Here is a 10,175-nt window from a genome sequence, read left to right on the forward strand (position 1 = left end):
ATTGGGAGATTCGGACAAGATGGGAGTAAGAGACTCGTCACTGAATGGCACTGAGGGTACATAATAACGGTATTGAAAAACACAATAAGAAGATGGGAGCTTCAGCCTTGCAAGTGCTCCATCACTTGTTCAATCACCCAAAAAGCAACAACAGCATCACTGAAGAGGGTGGCAACAGCATAGGTAATGCACAGACAGTGCTGAGTCCTAAGTTAAATCAGGAATAAAGAGAAGATACACTCCATCACATTCTCTGTCTACTGGTTTCATGATTTTTACATCATTGTAATTAAAAAAATAGTTTGGTTTAGGGGCGCCTGGGTGGCTCAGTCGGTTAAGCATCCAGCTCTTGATTTCAGCTCAGGTCACGGCCTCACATTTTGTGAGTTCAAGCCCTGTATCGGGCTCTGCACTGATAGCACTAGGCCTGCTTGGGATTTTGTCTCCCTGCCCCTACTCCACTCTCTCACTCTCTCTCATAATAAATAATTAAACTTTTAAAAAATTTTAAAAAACAGTTTGGTTTAGATAGCTTCGCAGAGCATAGGACAAAAACTCAGTTTCCTCATCTCTAAAACGTATACAAAAACAACTTATAATGTTAGAAGAAATAAATGGCATAATGCATATAAAGTGCTTATCATGTGGACATGCTCAGCACATTAGAGCCATTGTTGTTGTCAATAAAATATAACTCATCATTTGCAAAACAGAAAGGAAAGCAATACCTACATATACCTAGGTCTTAGGACTCCCTATATTTTAAAATCTTTTTTAAAGTGTCTTTCTTTGGGGGCGCCTGGGTGGCTCAATCAGTTGAGCGTCCCAACTTCAGCTCAGGTCATGATCTCACAGTCGGTGAGTTCGAGCCCCGCGTCGGGCTCTGTGCTGACAGCTCGGAGCCTGGAGCTTGCTTCAGATTCTGTGTCTCCCTCTCTCTCTGCCCCTCCCCCACTCATGCTCTGTCTCTGTCTCAAAAATAAATAAAGCATTAAAAAAAATCCAAGTCTCTTTAAAAAAATAAATAAATAAATAAAATAAAGTGTCTTTCTTTGGAAAATCACAAAACATCTTACCCAACCAATACGTGTTGGGCATCTACTGTGTGTTAATCCCTGATAACATAATATTGAACCAATCTCATAAATACACATAAAATTAATACTGCAGTAAGTGCCACAAGGTAGAGGAATACAAAACTCAAACAATATATAACAGAAAAACTGATGTAGCAAAGGAGGCCAAGGAAGGTTTCCTGAGGGAAGGGTTGGTTGAGCACATAACTGTAAAAGAGAAAAAGGATGAGGGAGAGAAAGAGACAGAGGCAGGGAGGGAGGGAGAGAAGGAGGAGAGAAAGAGGGATACTAAAAGAGTTATAAGATGTGAATACATATATCTTTAATCTTAGAAATAAAAAACAGAGATGTGGTCTAAAATTTATTCCAGCATTAAGACTTTGAGAACAGCCTGGGTGGCGCAGTCGGTTAAGCCTCCGACTTCAGCCAGGTCACGATCTCACAGTCGGTGAGTTTGAGCCCCGCGTCAGGCTCTGGGCTGATGGCTCAGAGCCTGGAGCCTGTTTCCGATTCTGTGTCTCCCTCTCTCTCTGCCCCTCCCCCGTTCATGCTCTGTCTCTCTCTGTCCCAAAAATAAATAAACGTTGAAAAAAAAAATTAAAAAAAAAAAAAAGACTTTGAGAACATTCCACATTTGTGATGCTATTGTTGTGCAGCTGTTATCTTACAGAGAAAGATGAGTATTACAGTCCAAGTCCAAAACTATCAATAAGAGTCAACAAGATTAACCCGAAAATGGTCAAACTCTGTACATTGTACATATATTTGTGACTACAAATAAGGCCCAACCTGAGGGCTTGAGGGTCAAGTTCTACACTTTTTACATTGTTTCCCCAATCAACACTAAATATATGCACAAGAATTAGAAACTCATTTAATTTTTTAAATACAGAAATACATATGTATATACATAAAGATAGAAATCTTCTGATGGAGGGTGTAATACTTTTCAGATCTAAATAGTTAAACCTTAGTTATCTCTAACAGCTAAGGAAAGTATTTAGCTACAAAACAGGCAGAAGACAAAGACTTCAAGTTTCACTATAAAATACTCTAGGTCAGGGGCGCCTGGGTGGTGCAGTCGGTTAAGCGTCCGACCTCAGCCAGGTCACGATCTCGCGGTCTGTGAGTTCGAGCCCCGCGTCAGGCTCTGGGCTGATGGCTCAGAGCCTGGAGCCTGTTTCCGATTCTGTGTCTCCCTCTCTCTCTGCCCCTCCCCCGTTCATGCTCTGTCTCTCTCTGTCGCAAAAATAAATAAATGTTGAAAAAAAAATTTAAAATACTCTGGGTCAGTAGTTCTCAAATTTGAAAGTGCTTACGAATCACACTGAAGAACCCACCTGAGAATTTCAGATTCAATCATCTGGGGTTTGGCATTTTTTGAGAACTACTGCTCTAGGTTAAAATTTGCCATTAGATACTAAGATGTTTCCTTTTAAATGGCCTCTAAATTTTATATTGGTATCAGACAGCAGTTACAGTATTCAAAAATTTTAATTTAGCTTAATTAAAGTTAAAAATTTTAATTTAGCTTAATTAAAGTTTAAAAATTATTTAATGCAGTATATATATGGAAAACCAAAAGCGATATTTTTTTTTAATTTTTTTTAACGTTTATTTGTTTTTGATACAGACAGAGACGGAGCATGAACGGGGGAGGAGCAGAGAGAGAGGGAGACACAGAATCTGAAACAGGCTCCAGGCTCCGAGCGGTCAGCACAGAGCCCGACGCGGGGCCCGAACCCACGGACCGCGAGATCGTGACCTGAGCCGAAGTCGGCCGCTTAACCGACTGAGCCACCCAGGCGCCCCCCAAAAGCGATATTTTAAGTTAATCTAGGTAGAGGGGTAGGCATTTGGTCAAATAAGCTGCATCTGCCAGTGATCAAAGCAGAAATCTTTCTTAAAAAATATAATATCATACCACAGATGCTATTGAACTTTCAACCACCACCTTTTTTTTCTTTTTTTTCTTTTTTTGGCCATTTTATTCAGCCCACATGAAAACAACTTAAAATGCAATGCAGTGATTTAAAAATAAGAACTGATAACAATATCTTGGTACTATATCAATTGCAGTTTAGATTGTTCAGGTTTATATTTTTATGTTACATTTAGTTTAAGCCACATATTGAAGAATGTTTCATTAGAGTGTTTTTTATCAAGCTCCCCATCTTTTCTCACTGTTTTCCCCACCTCAGATTTCATGTGTTATTGTTAACTGACACACTTGCATAGTGAAGATAATATTTCTGATAATATTTCTCAATATAAAGCAAACAGATCTCGTCACTATCCAATAGGGAAATAATGCAGGAGCTGTCAGTCATTCAGTAGGAGAGATTACATTATCAAAGTGATACACCTGTGACATATAGTCTAAAACCAAACTCAAAAGAAACCAATTAATAGATAGGCCAGTTTGTACTGTTACTATGTTGGAAATCATCCCATTCCTACATGAATATGAAATTGGCAATTTAATAGGCTTTTCGCTTTTGTAATAATTCTTATCTAGTCACTGTCAACAAAATATATATGTGAAAATCTTTTAATCCACATAATCTGAAAGTAATTCTATTCTGTTATCTATTGAAAGTCATATCTAATATTTGTACTATTTCTTTACTGTCACCATAACATACTTCTAAGGTGTCATATTGAAAAGACAGGCTCAAAGTCAATTCAGATGGTTCCTCTTGAGTTCTTAAAATGGGGAAATGTATTTTAAACAGTTTTATGTTTGTACAAAAACATATATACAAAAAAAAAAAAAACTAAGTTCAGAATGCTTAGAGACAGGAGCTGTTCCTATTATTAGTACCATCGATTTACAAGAAGTTTAAAAAATCTTTAAAATCACTACAATTCTAAAATTATTCCCCACAAACCCTACATCCTAGCTCTATATCCATGGAAAATAATGTAAAGGTATATTAACTATAATGTGAGTGCATCCTAATAACTTTAAAACAAAAGTGTTACAGAAAATGTCATTTAATAGATTGCATATTTTATATAAAGAAAAATATATTAAGCATTCAGTGAATGCTCACTATTACTATAACTGTTCTTCTACGTATCTCATTCTTTTTTTCTTTACTACAAACCTAAGGAGAGTTGGTTAAGGATGTACCTCAAACCCCTCACTATAAAGAGGTTATACCTGATATCTTGTTACTAATACCAAGTTCAACACTTTCATGTGATGTGGTATTTTTAAATATTTATGGTAAATATTCTCTACAAGTATATGTTGAGCATTTTGTTCATTAAAAGGCAATAAAAAAATCAAAAAGTTGTCCTCTTAGGTACAGAAATTCAATTGATTTCAAGAATAGAGTGTATAGAATGTTGTACATCAAAAACCAATTCACCCGGCCCTTCACACAACTAATCCAACCACTTTGCAATATATAAATCAATTTCAAAACAAACTTATTTCCCCTTACGTCTTGAATTGTTTTCTAAAATTCTAGGAGACTTCCATTTTACACCTTACGGTTTTATCGACAAGCCATAAATCCGATTTATCCTTTAAGACCAAGACCAAGCAAATCTTACCTACCCCTGAAGTCCTTCAGAAAAAAACCAGTATGAAATGTTATCGTCATGCTCTGATTTCCTGCAGTCCTTGTTAGACATGCAATCTCTCACTGTCATGGATTGTTTGTTCAAACACGTGCATCAGACTCATCCCAACTGGAGAGTAAGCTCCTGAAGGGCAGGAAGGAAGTCTGATGTTCCTCCACAATGCCTAGATAGTACCTTGCACAAGCCAAGTCAATTATTATGAGTACTATGTTGATGAATTTGATGTAAATTAATATTCTATAGTATAAATAATACATCATTAAACTAATAAACAGTTGCTGATTCTCTGACAGCATCAAAGAACAAAATATTCATAACTTTTTAATGATTGTAGTAATATAATTCATCAAGTACATTTTAAAATTCCCCATCATTTCTACCATATCATTCCAGTGATTCAGGAAAGTTAAGGTAGCAAACCTCAGAATAGGGCACTCAGTCTACGTTCTAATGTCAAATATAAAACTGCACAGATTCCAATGTTGAAAGTATATTTATTTTTGAAGTAATCTCTATACCCAACATGGGGTAGAGATCCCCCGCCCAGATCAAAAGTCACATGCTCTATGGACTGGCACTGAGCCAGCGAGGCACTGCAAAAATGTATTTTAAACCAACAGGAATCTAACTAAATTAAAATAACAAATCCTTAACTCTGCTTTGTTTTCAAAATGAACAGGACTGTTAAGGAAAGCTACTTTCACACGTAGCAACAACAACAACCAACAACAGTTGGCATGTTTCCATCAAAATAAGAAGCTCCTTAATTAATATCAAATGAAGACAAATCACTCTGACAATAGGTTGACCACTTAACTACTCTTTCTTCTCTGTGAAATTAATGAAGGAGTGGTTGGAATTTCAATGTTTTAAAAACACTGGGCTTGGCAGGCGCTTAGAAACATCGCAATTTAAAATGGTAAAGATACCCTACTGTCCTACTCTCTGTCATGACCCAGTCTTAGGTTCAATGAAAGCACAGGTTCCTACTTCTAAAAACAAACATAAATTTGCTAAAGCATTATTGGTAGATACTGTTCCAAGTCCTCTCTAAGCTTCAAGTTACGTCTTTGGAATCTCTACTGATTATAAAGCAAATAGAAAAAGAAACCGAAACAAATTGTGTTGCCGTCTAGATTCATAATATTTTAGGTATTTTCTAAATAGGTAGTCCTTAGTCAGTAGTGATCGATATAAACTCACCTAGGTGTCTGCTTCTCTTTCCTTTCCAAGGCTTTTAATAAAACCAGCTTTACAGTAAAATGTGTGAGCATTATTTTGAATAGCCTTTCTTAAGGGTAGACATGGAGAAAATGTGTTACATTTCAGTGGGAAGGCATTCAACTGTAAAGATACGAAAAATGAAAGCTGTTGAAACCAAGTAGGTACTTTGTGTCTTGTGGGTCCTAGTGATGGCCTTAAGAGATAAGACAAGTGGAGAACAAGTACGTAAGAACATTAAAGGCCCAGAGATCGGACTTCTAAGAAACATTTTTTTTTTCTAACTGTAAAAAAACAAGTGATTTCTGACTTCACTTCATATTCCAAGTCCCACGAGAGTGGGAAAAAAAGCAGAACTGCTTCTAAGAAAGAAGAGGACAAATGGAAGAAACGACAGAGGGAGGAAGAGGAGAGAGAAGGGGGTAGGGAGAAAGAGGCTCAGGATACTCTAAAGGAAACCCCGAGAAATTTCACAACTCTTTGCCATAAATAGCCTTTCTTCTCACTCTGGATACCTCCTCCTTTACATCAGCAAGCTCAGCCTCCACGCGCAGAGAAGCACCATTCACAAATCCCTCCGTCACCCTATCGCGCAACCCTACCCCTTGATGGCACCGCCTGTACGAATCCCTGGGACACAAGCCAAAAGCTGAGGGGGCCCAAGGGTTTCACCTGAAGGCTGATTATCTTTTCAGGTGAGCCAAAGCATTGATTAGTCAGGAGCGCGAACACACACGAATGGGCGCGCGCGCGCACACGCACGCACACACACACACACACACACACACACACACACACACACATACACATACACACAAACACACACCCCTCCCCGCAGCCCTTGACGCGCCACCACAAAGCGATTTGTTCACACTAAGTCGCTGCCGTTCCTGCCTCCGCTGGGGAAGGTCTCGCCTCCAAGCCAGGAAGCCGGCGCCTGAGGACACGCAGGCAGAGGCGAGAGGCGGTCCCGGCTCCGGCACTGCGGCTCCGCCGGGAGCCCCCGAGCTCCCCGCCCGCCCCCCAACCCCCTCTACGGCGCCGCCCCCGCCCCGGCGCCCGCAGCCCGGGGAGCCAGCGCTGGCCGACCGCCCCTACCTGCGGGACGCGAGCGGCGAGGGAGGGGAGCGGCCCGGAACCTGCGCCAACTCTTGCTTCTTCGGCCGGCCGCGCTCTGCATCGCCCCGGAGCGGCGGCCGCCGCCACCCGGAGCAGAACGCTCAGGAGCGCGGAGGAAAAGGCCACGCAGCGCGCGAGGAGTCGCGGGCCGCCAGCTAGCTAGCCCGTCCGCCCCCCGCCCACCCTGCCTGCAAGGCCAGGTCTCCGCGCCGCGCACGCCGGGCCAGCCGCCGGCGCCCCGGGCCTGGGCGGGGGCTGCTCCAGGGCGGCCCCGGGCACGGCGCGGTCACCTGCCCGGCAGTCACCCCGCGTCCGCCGGGGGCTGGCCCCAGCGCAGCAGCGACGCAACACGCGACCCTCCGGGCGCGGGGGCACCGAGGGCGTTACTACCTTGAAGGGCTCCGCGCCGCTTGTTAAGGCTCCTCCTGGGCACTCAGGAATGTGTGTCTTCGGGGCACGGGGGTGTCTTTCCTGGTCCCCCTCCTCTGCCCTCCCTCCCCTCTCGGCTGTTGGGCTCCTTCTCTCCACTCCAGTTGCAGAGTCGAGCTGTGTTTTTTTAATAATCCTCCTTCTCCTGCCTGCGCCAGCAGAGCTGCTCTGCCTGAGCCACCGCTTCCCAGTCAGTCATGTTGTTGAGAGAGAGAGAGAGAGAGGGAGAGGGAGAGAGAGAGAGAGACGGATTGGCAGTCGGTCGGCGACTATTTGCGGTGAGAGAGAGAAGAGCAGAGCCAGAGGAGGGCAGGGGAGGGACGTGGGGAGGCGCTTCCAAGTGTGTGAGTGCGCGGAGTGTGACTGTGTGGGGAGCGCCGGGGCCACCTCCACGGCAGGCCGCGCTCCCCGACTGCGAGGAGGGCGGCGGCGAGCGCGGCCTTTATAGGGAGGGATTGGTGGGGCGGGGGGAACGCTGAGCGGGGAGGGGGCTTTGAGGGCGGCGCCCAGCCAACTGCGTCTGCTGGTTACCACGCACGCATACTCATACATTAACGCGCGCACACCCACGGCTGGCCCGTTGCTGAGTTTTCATTTTAAGGGAAGCCTTTTCCGACCGCGCTGACTTGGCTTTCCCCTTAGCCCATCCTTGTGCGTGAGTCCAAGTGCTTTTGGCAGTTCAAATCGGGAGAAGGGGGAGTCTGAGGCAGTGCGAAGGGACCTCGGGGATGCTGAAAATGCACTGTATCTTTTCTCTCTCCAGACCACCAGTTACCTTCTTTCTCTTCCACCTCTCAGGGAGGAAATTATAAGGTTCTTTCTCCCCTTTTCCTTCTCTGGTAACCTATTCACATCCTGACGCGTCTCTTCACTCCTTGGCATCAAGGAAAGAAACCTGACTCCTTTCCTCTAAGCAAGTCACACTTCCCAGGAACCATTATTGACAGTACTCAGTTCTTCTGTAGGATAATGAAAGCATTGGGACTGTGACCTGGAGTGGTACTTGTGTTCCTACACCTAAGGTCATGGACACACGGGAATTACAAACAGAACCAGCTACCATTTTGATATCATTTGACTGATGGCCCCTAGAGAAAATTTTCCGGTTTATAGATGGGGAAGACTTCAGATGCATGGTGCTATTGCTTACCTGATTTATTTCTCCAGATTCTTTCTCCCATTGTATTGCTTCATTTCCTTTTGGGTTTGCACTGGGTCCTGAACTCTTTCCCATCCATGCCCCTCTTTATCTCCACTCCTATATATTTATGTCTGGCAGACAATACAGCAGATGAAGTGTATTTAACTGTGTGCGCATGTGTGTGTGTAGGAAACATTTTTTAACCCATTCTGTTGGCATGTAGACAGATGATACATCTCCAGTGTTAAGTATGTACACCTGACATTACCTCCCTAACTGGACTGCTGAACACTTTGTGATCTCATGCAGTACTGTATTGAGAAAGAGCTTCTAGTAATCTAAATAATCTAACTGGCCACAATCTGCTGAAATATGAATATATTGGGTTATAAAAGCAAGGTGTGCTTTTTGAATGAGTATAATGTGTATTTTGGCATGGATACAGCTCTGATTTGGAGTGACAGCTATGGAAAATCCTTTTTCTCATAAATGTGACAAAAGATAGGGGGCTAGAGGGTGGTGGAAAGGTTGACAACTCAGTCTCTATCAGTAGCTCATGGCCATTGCTATGTCCTCAAGTTTTTGTCAAATGCTTGTCCATTATATATTTTCCATTGTATTTTTTTTAATTTTTGTTAATGTTTATTTATCTTTAAGAGAGTGAGGGGAGGGGCAGAGAGAGAGGGAGAGAATCTGATGCAAACTCCAGGCTCTGAGCTGTCAGCACAGAGCCCCACGCGGGGCTCAAACACAAGAGCCATGATATCATGACCTGAGCTCAAGTTAGACGTTTAACCGACTGAGCCACTCAGGTTCCCCTTTATTCTCCATTTTACCTTCTTCACTCTGATTTTCCCTCCCTAAAGTTTTTCCCTGTCTCATATAAAGAGTTTAGAGCCTGATAAAGTCCATTAAAAGTGGCTTAAGCGTATAATCAAGCAAGGTTGGGACCAGTGGATAAATACATCAATAACATATAAATACAGGACATTTTAGCTCCTTTGATTAAACCTGGAAAATGGATGTACTAACAAAGGATGTTGAGATTTAATGTGTGTGTGCCCTGTGAAATTATAATTTCCTTAGTCTTACAGACCAGGAAAGTCAGGTTTGGGGAGGGGAGGTAGTTAACATTAGGTAACATACAGGTTAATTGATACAGCTGGAGCTCAACCTAAGTTGTCCCTACTCTACTGTCCATTCCACCTCCTATTCAGAACACCTGGTTTAGTTGGAAGACTTAATAGTTTCTTAGCTTTTGATAATTACGAAATAAGCTGATCTAAACCCTGTGGCATTTTCCTTCTACCTCCCTCCTACTTTTTCCAGTGCAAGAAGGGATTACAAAATTTATTTTTTAGAGTTAAACAAGGATTTTCAAAGTCTTAAATACTTGGACTCATGAATGAAAAATGTTAGGAAACTTTTCTCCAAAGTCCTTATGAAATGAATCCTGCTATCACTGCAAAAGAAAATTCTGCAGAAGACGTATTCCTGGTCTGAACATTTACAGTTAGCCAGTAAAGATATGTTTCTTTTTACAAGCTGCAAATAGACAAAAAAAAAAAAAAAAAAAAAAAAAAAAAAAAAAAAAA

General features: G+C 42.5%; 1 protein-coding gene across 5 annotated transcripts in view; it reads right to left on the minus strand.

Moving 5' to 3' along the window:
* CCSER1 (coiled-coil serine rich protein 1) overlaps window positions 1-7,842 on the minus strand; it is a 1,345,367-nt gene extending 1,337,525 nt beyond the window's left edge. For 4 of the 5 annotated variants that reach the window (XM_040478447.1, XM_040478431.1, XM_040478454.1 and 1 more), the window contains exon 1: window positions 7,401-7,842. The gene's annotated coding sequence lies outside the window, so the exon portion shown is untranslated. Of the gene's footprint in view, window positions 1-6,989; window positions 7,106-7,400 lie in introns of those variants that run through there. The other variant, XM_040478439.1, reaches the window with a different exon arrangement.
* Between the last annotated feature and the right edge of the window lie 2,333 nt (window positions 7,843-10,175).

Source organism: Herpailurus yagouaroundi, unplaced genomic scaffold, assembly GCF_014898765.1.
Source record: "Herpailurus yagouaroundi ecotype Mexico unplaced genomic scaffold, PumYag 28, whole genome shotgun sequence".
In the NCBI taxonomy this organism is placed as follows: domain Eukaryota; kingdom Metazoa; phylum Chordata; class Mammalia; order Carnivora; family Felidae; genus Herpailurus; species Herpailurus yagouaroundi.